Raw genomic sequence first — 10460 nt, forward strand, 5'->3', positions numbered from 1 at the left:
TCACTAGCTTAACGAGATGACGCCATATATTTCCATCTTTTGCACGTAGAGTGGTGATTGCAGTTTTGTGGGCGAATACGGACGACAGCATCTAACCCTGGTATCACTACGATGATCTGCAACGGACTACAGACATAGACCCGTAACCCTTATGTGGCCCGGTTGACCCCCTCCCGATCCCTCAGTTTTTGCTCCAAAACAATTAAAAATCGTCATATTAGGGCGGACGACAAAGCTTAATGACTACTACGTTCAATAAATAACATTATACCACTTGTGCTGCTAGACCATGCACATATTGAACAATGCTGCAAGACCTAGCGTACACTCGCGGGTGGCGTCCCGTTCATTTAATATAATTAGTCGAAATTCTGTTGTGTTTTGTTCCTTCTAATGGCCTCAGCTATTGTTAGTGTTAGCTCTAGTGTTAGTTCGAGGAGTGTTCATCCGTTTGTAATTTTTATGCTTACAACGTGCGCACCTACGTCTCTGCGCATCCGCGACATTACCATCTCCGCCAGCACTTGTTCCTTTATCAACCGGTGCTCCAATGGCCTCTGGCCCATTCCTTTTTGAAGGACATCGGTTGCCAGTTCATCCTGCGACCTTAACATGCAGCACGGTTATGCTAGCTCAGCGGCCGCTATAATACATGAACTCTCTATGAACAGCAGTGGTCCTTACAATGAATTTCTTCTTCTGCATGACTGCCCCCTTCACACGACTAACTGCTCCCCAGAGCCCACTATATGACTCGTGGTGGCAGACGCTGCTTTGGAGAGTTGTGCCAAACCAAAGTGGACTGTCGTTCCTGGTTTCGTTGACGCTGCGGCTGCGGCTGCGGCTACTGCCGTTGCCGACGCCACTGCCCCTGTTCCTAGTAGAATGTGAGCCAACAGCTCCAAAAAAAGAGGGACGATCAGAGCCTGATTTTTTTCCTTCACACTTACAACATACTGGAAAGTCAGTGTTACTATACTGTCGCTATTACCGCTGCTGTTGATCGTATTGAGTTGCTTTGTTTTTATTTAACCAGCTTGTCGTCCGTCTGTTTACCCTTCTCATAAGATTTCACGATAAAGGCAAACATTATGGTGGTCTTATAGAGGCAGGCGCAGAAGACTAAACGGACAAGGCTGAGAATAAGAAAGAGAGAAAACGATACGAGACAAGAATAAGAGGCAGCTGTCGTTTCTAATATACGTGTGCTACCGTTACCTTTGCCGCTATCTGTATGTTCGAGCCGCTAACGTTCCGATTTCATCGCCTTGATCCATACATATAGAGTATTATTCCGAATCATCATCGAAACCGCTTATGTTTCAGAAACTGACAACGAAGGAGCGGGGAGAGCTCTATGGCATTGTTTTAGTTTGGAACCAGAAACGGCATACTATACGGGTTTTGCTCGGGTCTCGGTGCGCGTGACTAACTTGCCCATGGTGCATGGTGATATCGTCCACGGTCTGGCCCCGTCCTTCTTATGACACGCAAGAGAATCATGCAAGCAGCTCACCAAACAGAAGCGAAGCATAAGCTGCGAGCAGTTCTGCCGTCATGTTATGCTAACGAGAAAATGATCCTTTCAGCTAAGACGTATATTTCATTTCCTTGGTCTTGCACACACTCGCTATACCATGTCAAACTGCTCTGGGTAAGCATACGTAGACGCGCCAAAATCTCATGTGCTGCCGAGCGATATTGAATAGACAAAATAAGACATTTTTGTTTACTCTTCATCTTCTCGAGATGCTGGCTTTATGCAGACACCTTTTTCCCTTTATCAACATAAGCGATGCTCGATGCCTTTGCAAACTTCAACGGTCGCGCTAGAAGAAAGGTAGCAAGTACACCGATGTTTCGCCTAATTATTACGTATCCTTGATGCAATGATACCAGATTCGAGCGAATTAAACCAGTCGCAATATAATTCCTATTCTAGTTGCGACCGGCAATGATTTCTGGTATACCCACACATTACCTCTTCCGAACAAGCTAAAGCACACTGTACGGTTTTTTGTGAAAGTGATTGTGCCAACCGGCTGTTGGATTTATTCAGTTCTATTCTTTGGCGTTATTTGTAAATATGCATCAAGTAACAAAATTATATCATAACTTAGTCGGAAAAAGTTCATGAAGTATATGATATTTACTAAACTCCAACGTTTCAACCCACCTCACATACGCAGAAGAGGCGCCCTCAAAAGTGGTTGGCTATTGCTTCGAAAAGAGAACAACGCTAAATGTATGCATACGGGAACACGCATGTCCAAGGTTGGTTTCAACCTATCGTTGCAATTCGTCGTGCTGCATAGCAAGGTATAGTCGCGTCACGTGACTCAATCAGCGCCGCGCCAATAAGGAGGCTCGTGAGGGCAGGGATCATTCAAGCGTAGAGATTGTAGCTTTCTACGAGATTTGAGTGTGCGCTAGGTACAATAGATCCTACATTTACTCGTCCAGCGAGTGAAATAGATTCATCAAATCGCAACGACTGAGTAGTTCCATTATTTCATAACACTTCGATCAACGACACACCTATTGTCTGGTTCGGTTGACACAAGATAAATTCATCAGGCGATCTCCGTTTACCAAGTGATCACGCTTGTTCCTCAACTGATTCTGTTCAGGGCACTTCACAAGAACCACAAGTCACTGACCGCTTGTATTTACGATGCTCGAATTCGCTATTTGTAACAGTACTATACCTATATCGATGATGGTGCAACGGTCACGATCATACGAGCGATAGCCTCTAAGTGCGATATTCTTAACCAGTACCTGCATTTCCCATGTGCGTTCTGTCCGAGCGGTATCTTCTCGCGTGGAACATCAAGTTTATAAACTGTTTGTGTCATTATTAACATTACAAATACGCCGTACAAAGCCGCATGTCCCATATTTCTTTAGCTCTACCTCTAATCCCCTTATACCAATTTGACAAACCATCCCCATACGCTGCCTCGGTTCCGCAACGAAAGCCGTATAACGCGTATACAGTATATAATCTGATGAATCGTCAACACGGGCTCCAGCTCAGGCAGCTTAACCTCATCTTACCGCTGAGTCCCTTCAGCATCCCATGAAGCTTGTCCCGCTGGCCTACTACCCAGTCGCAGCCATTTCTGCTGTACGTTGTTGCGGTTCTTGTAGGGCGATCCCAGTCGAATGTGGACACGCATCCATGTACGCTGCGCTGTCGATAAATCTTTACGATAACTTGTCAAGATAAGAGGCGCCTCCTGCACGCGGGTGTTGTACTACAGCCATAACCGCTCGTAACAGAACGACGACAGTTGAGTTAGTCCTGGATCTACTTCTTTGTCGCTTATTCAACTCCTTGCGTCCAGTTACCCCAAGAACACCGTCCGCATCGGCGGACGCATTCGCCGTGAAAACGGGGCGTGGTTTTATCGTTATGAATTCAGTCACCCGTCGTAGATTTGCCTTGCTGTTATTCAGTGGAGACGAAAACGGCATACATTATTGGGATGAAAACTATTCGTATCAATATGAGTACCGTCACATTAAAATATAGCCTCTCTTGGAAAAACTCCTTCCAGGAATTTAGACTGTTTACAAGTTACGGTTTGAGCCAATTCGAGGATAATACAATATGTTTTGGGTCAGCTTAGACGTTAAAATATATAGATGTTTGAAATGTTTGCACAAACACGTATCGAAATTTACCCACACAGAGTACCTACCGTGTTTTACGGTAGCGCGTGTTGTTCGATGTGTGGAATGTATGTGCGCCAACAACGCAGACTCTGTAGGTCGATCAGAACATCGAAAGTTTCGGCCGTGTCTATTTTAGGGTGGACATAGGCCGCTTCGCTAAATATCCCCACCGTGATCATTGGCCAACTGTTACTCACCGATTTTGATGCCACTTCGCTTATTCTTATAGTGGATACCTTACTTTTGTACAACAGACAAACATTTGCCTGCACCGTATCCAATTTTATGGCGTTACTTACGGAACGAGAGCGATCGAGTATTGACTAACCACGGTTATTGAATCGTTTCGACCGTTGGCAATGATCGTATTGGATTTTGTTAGGCGATTTGGCGGCATCCGTTTCCGTATCTCGCCATAAACTGTCTTTCAAATTCTTAGCGAATCTTTACGATGGGCGTTTTATTTTCCATTTAAAGTCAACTTAAACTTCCAATAAACATGTTTCACTAGTAGCGCAACTCGATAAATTACTTAAAAAGTATACGGGACGATTAAAAACAACACGTTGCTTTGCAGTATTCTTGAGTTAGCGTTCAAATGCTACTCTTAACGGCGCTCAACATTTCTATTGATTAAAATGTTGTTCAAGCTAAATGGGTTTATAGTTGCCTATCTCAACTAATATAGGTCCCGTCGAATAGGCGTTGAAGACATTCGGAATCTGAGACTTGGCGGAAACGTAAGTGCTAAAATTGTTCAACTGTCTTTGTTTCGACTTCTTCGAAATAGAGAGCCTTGAGTATAAGTGAAACCCCGTGATTTGCCATACGATTATACAATACGATTGAAACGCCATTCAGAGCCATAGAAATTGTGCACTGGGTATGATCAGGTAACGATATCGGAAGAAACGGTCTAAACGGTGGTTCTGCGAGTTTCGTTCCAAACATTTCGATCTAAGAGATGTTTCTTATAGTCGTCGATCAACTGTGGAAGAAGGTGATGAAATTGTCGTGGAAGTCAAAGTAGATCGACATGTGATTAAATAAAAGGGACGTCACCTTCTGCCGTGCTTCTCAAGTTAAATATGCCCTGTTCAAAACACATGCATATTTAACTTGAGAAAACTTGCATGAGACATCTCGGTGCTACGCCCTATAGCGTGGACTTCGATTTCTGCAGAGCTTACTTAACGGTATTTATTCAATTTTAATGGAAGTACACAGCGTTCTACAGCGATACGGCAGAACGTCATCGATCAGAATGGAGTAATATTAGATTTAATTTTTGATTCAAAAACCATCAGTACTTTTCCGACCACCCGGTGTATATAGGGCGAGTTAACCAAACTCTAAAGCTTTTTAATGTTACCCACCGGCGACAAATGGCTCGTAAACAATCAGTTAACATGGAATGTTTTTCTTAGTATTTTTATAATCGGTCCAGTATTTTTATAACTCATGTTATTTTAAAGATAATTGAGTTTTCATTAAGCGTAGTTGAAAGAAACGTTTAAACACAAACCCAAGTATCTAATAAAACCGGCACTGGGGTGCATCATGATACACAGCTTTCTATAGTTAAAAGAGTGCAGAAAATATATATTTAGGAGTTTTTAGAAGAGACGAAAACTTACTACTAATTAAAAGTTAACTTGGTAACATTGTTATTAAGTTGCACTGGGTATAGTTCATAACATTCAATTCGGGTGCACAGTAAGCCTACTACACGACTCATAATCTTGTTTGGGATGTAAATCGGCTGTTCAAAGATGAATGGCTGAGACATAAGTTCTCTGATATCGTCAATAATTGACACTCCATAACTAACTTCGGTGCTTCGTATTGTATCAGAAGCCAGCTGAAACTGAGGTGCATTGACTGATAGAATTTGGCTATCCTATAGAGGATCTACTTCCCGTAGTATTTTCTGCTCTAATATATTTTTCGAAAGTAAATAGGACGCAACAGATATTTATTTTTCGTACAGATTTGGATAATTTTTTCAATGCTTTTGGCTTTTTCAGTGTGAGCAAGTTCAGAGAACTACCTCTTTGGTATAACATGAAAGTTAGCCTCCTCACGTAGAGTCGGGCTGAGTTTTGTTTGATCTATCTGGGATGCTTCAAGCGGACCTGTGGTATAAACGGCGTGGTAACAGACGTCATAGCAATCATTTTCCAAAGCTCAAGTTAGAGCCAGCGATGGCAGCTCAACCAAAAACGGCGCACGAAATAAAGAACCGCACTATGAAGACTCGCAACGAAATTTTTTACTGTGTGATTCGGGGTCAAATGGAAAACATCTTTAACCCATAATCCACTGAATACCACAACGGTAACTGATCAATTTTTTTCCGGCGTCAACTGAGAACCGGTAGCACAAACACTGAATAAGCGATAAGCTACACAGTGTACATTAGCCCATATCATACATCTGATAACCATGCTATTCTCTAATCTACGCTCAAGATTTATGAATATACAGCTGAACAATAAAATGGGTCAAGAGTTTCCAAAAAAAGTTCAAGATTTTTATACGGATTGTGGGGCAAGTTAGATAACTTTGCCGATTTCCTCTCGTGCTAGCTAGGTACATGCTCTTGCTTAACTACGCACCCGGCAATGTGAGAGATACAATGAGAATTTTCGACTATCCAAAAAGACGCGGTCCTATCTAGAACCGCTAGTTCGATAATCGGTCACTAAATAAATGTAAATCACTTGAAAGCCAATTGAGCGGCTACTAATATCCGTACCAGAAGCTTTCTCGCTGACATCTATTTTGTGCTGTTATTGACTGGACGGGGAGGTCTCGCTAGAGGCTGTGTACTGGGTTTGATTTTTTTGAGCGAAACGTGCAAAGAATCAAAAACAAAAGCTGTATAATGTTTGCTTTGTGCTGTATGGATAAGTTTTCGTATGACGGTAACACCAACACAACTGTGGCTTCGAAACCTTGGCGACGGTAAAGCCAAGTCATAACGGGCTCGAAGAGTTACCGAGAGGCAAGAGCTGACGCATTTTACCATCATCTGCTTCTTTGCTTAAGATCAGCCGGTAGAATTTGTCATTTTTGTTTTTAAAGTGATTTACGTGCTTCAGTTCAATTAGACCTAGGGTGCTCCCTAGTGCAACGCTGTTGTAGGCGGACACCTGATAAATTCGAGTGAATAGGAAATGTCCCACACGAACTCTTCATGTTGACGCATTTCAAATGCGAGACAAGCTGATACAGTTAGGTACTAATATACAGATAGATCTGACCCGAATCTGTTTCCGCATGTGTAGACTATTGCGTTTGGTCGGAACAATCGTTGATATCAGACGTACTACTTTATCTAATTAGACTGAGATAACTTGAAGTTATACCTAATAATACAAGGTTACTATAAGTTATGTACTTGCTTCTGGCTGCTGCCAAGTTGCTTTCGTGGACTACATTGGGCTTGCGAGGCCTATCAACTAACAATATGCATTATTTTATTTTGCTTCATTCATGATAGCTCTGTGATTATCTAATACTGCTTCATACGCTCTAAGTATACCATGCTATTTTCCAAAGCTTTATGCCTCGATAGCATGATATTATTGGCATTTGTGCGAACCAATTTTTCGATGTATAGTTACTGTATTACACCTTTGAAGTTTTGCTTCTCACAATGCAAGTGAGGCTCAAATATCTTTCTGTGCTTTGACTTGAAGCTCCTATATACCCGAGGACAATGCACAGGCGCCGGCGATGCACACTAGCATCAGTTAGGAGCATTTTACGGCATGATAGTTCTTAGAGGCTAACTGCATTAAATCTTTGACCGGTTTTTCTATTGACTTTGCACGTTAGCGTAGGCCGTGTACTTTGGTCTGGCACGCAAGTCGTTTGTGGCCACTACATTCTTCATTCGGTTCTTCTGCTAACACTGCGTAGGAGCATACCTAGAGGTCGGAAGGAAGGTCTCGTTTTTGCTGTCGGTAGGAGAAAGAAGTAACGGAATTTGCCACTTCTTACATCCGCAGATATATCTCTGGGAGATATTCGCTGGTTGTTCTTTCAAATACTCTCACAGATTGGTATTCTGACGTTAACCTTAGGATGGGAAAGAAAAAGAATGCACGAGAATGTGAAAAGGAAGGAGAAAGTTTACGGGATAGGGGAAGGACATCCGAGTTTCCTAGAAAGATAAGAGTACGCTGTCAGCTCTGCACAACATCAACGAAGCAGCGTTGACTCGACAGAGACTTAAAGGCACATCCAAGGAATGGCTGGAAGTGTTTTTCGTGTCGGTCAAACCTGTCGAGTTTAGTAGTTACAATGGTGAACAGCGTTCGACTCTAGATATGAGTGCCGGATTCCCCATCTCGTACTTCTTATGAGTGTTCTCCGCCCTCTCTTACCAAATGATCAATAGGCCGAAGTCCCAAGGATCACGCTTAGGGACCACGCACCGAAACAAACTACTCCGATTCTTTATAGGGTTGATGGCTCCTTTGTACCGCGAAAGCACTGCGAGGCTATCGTATTTCGCCAACTAGCCGCCATTTTTAATCTCAGGCTCTCGAGGTTGCTTGGCGCCTTTGGTGCAAATACCGCGTCCAGAGCCTGGGAAGACCAAACGACAAAGCAAAGAGGCGTGAAGAGATCAAGATAAGCGAACGGCTAGTCCAGACATCCAGACAAGGACGTCGAGGGACGGTACAGGAAGCAAAAACAACGCTGTATGAACAGACCTAGATAGAGCGCAACGAAGATCTTGCCATGCCGTGCGCCCTTGCGGAACGAGCAACTGTAGTTGATTTCTTATTAATTTGGTATAATCATTTGACAGTGAGCTGCATAAGTACTTTACTGCATCCGAGAAGTATAATATGATACGTCTATGGTGCAACAGCATTAGAGGAAAGTCCAAGCTTTTCGTTTTGGCAGTAGCTTATGCAATTATCATTCCATGGTTCTGCAGCGTAATGTTACCTGAAATAGAAATAAAGAATCTATTAGATGAGTTCAGGGAACCTTGGAGATAACTGGGCCTAATGTGCAGTCTAAATAAACTCCTAAGCGATGTTTGAAAAATTCCAGTAAAAAAAATTTTGGTGAATTCGGCTGAAATACACACTCTAACTAACTATACTAGCGTAATCGTCTGTTCTAAATGCAGATATACTTTTGAAATATTTAGTTTCACCAGTAACTATTCCTACACTCATCATGGTTTAGTTCTCTGTGCAGTATTTAAACAATTCGATTATGCTTTATCTATCTACAGTTATACTAGTAGGACTCGGTATGTTTCATCATTTTGGAGACAGCATGGTCTTCCAGTGATGTAATAGGCAGTAAAGCTCATTGCTCAGGTCACCTCTGGTCATGTCGGGCTATTATCCCTAGCCCTTTTCGAAACCTTTCATGTACATGCGTTACGATATAGGTTGTGTAGTGTGATGAGCTTAAAATTACCATAGAATATATCGAAGTGTTTCGAAGCACTTCCTGCAGGAACGCTATCCGTATTGAAGTATGCAGCTGGTCATCGTAGTAATAGTAATCCTATAGATTAAATGTTTACAGCTATAAAGTTGTGCATCTTCCAGTCCCATTGACGTACCCAGCCAAGGCTGCAATCATAGCAAACGAAATAGATCCGTTGTCGTTGCTGTTATCGTATGCATTTGTTGCCAGAATTCATATAAGTTTATTGATATATAAGCGTCTGTCGGAAGACTCGAAGAAACCAGGTGACGAACACGCAGATGAAACGAGCGGACTGTCAAACAGCCGAAGGTGCTAATAATAGAGATCAGGGTACGATTATTGAACACTTTGGTTGTGCAAAGCCAAACTCGACTTGATGAGATTGCCGCAGGCCGAAGCGTGAAGTAGTACTAAAAAGCCGTGGTAGAAGATTAGTTGATAGAAGACGACAAAGGCCTCGACCAACTTCCCACAGTGTCCAAAAGGCCGTCTATTCACACGTTCGTTCCGCTCTTCGCTACATTTCCCTCGCCGCTCGTAAATTCATAATACAAGCTAAGCTAGGTTAAAGTGCTGGAGAACAAAACAGAACCGAGAACGCGTCGGTGAACGTTAGTAAATGGTTGGAGGGCCGAAAGAGACAGCCCGCAAAAGTCGTACGTTCAGATCAGGACTTTTTGACTCGGCTCCCTGATGCCCATGTAAGTAACTATGTCAATGGCTTGTCTGAGGCGTGTTGCAGCTAATTACTTAATCATACGCACGTACACACATGGTTGACCAACTCATACGAAAACATAGAAGAAAGAATATGTAGAGCATCGAACGTCAGTGTATATTTGTTTGAAACAGTAATAGAAAATGGTAAATGATTTAATGTAGGCGTGTTTAGCTCATCTAGCGTAAGACACAAACCGAATGGCGGTACGCTAAACGTACGTTGCAACTAGGGATGAAATGCGTAATCTTCAGGAACTCGAACAGAACATTGTTCGCCAGTAGCCTTCAATCGTGTTACAAATGGATGGTCTGCCATTTTATTAAAATGCACCGACACATCTATCGTCGTAAAATTGTCATAGGCCGTTCTCCTATGTCGTCGCACTGTCATATAAGTCTACCAGTTCGATGATTTTGTTCTTGTTTCTTTTAACCGAATATCTCAACCAACAGAATCAGAGCCAGCTGATTATTTCTAATCATGCGTTTGCTAAGACGTACCAAGAACCGTATTGTCACAGGACGTCAATGAGCTATCTGATTAACATTTATGTTGGGTCTCACAGGATGCTAGGTAAATTGTTTAGACG

The sequence above is a fragment of the Varroa jacobsoni genome, unplaced genomic scaffold (assembly GCF_002532875.2).
Source record: "Varroa jacobsoni isolate VJ856 unplaced genomic scaffold, vjacob_1.0 scaffold_352, whole genome shotgun sequence".
Lineage (NCBI taxonomy): Eukaryota > Metazoa > Arthropoda > Arachnida > Mesostigmata > Varroidae > Varroa > Varroa jacobsoni.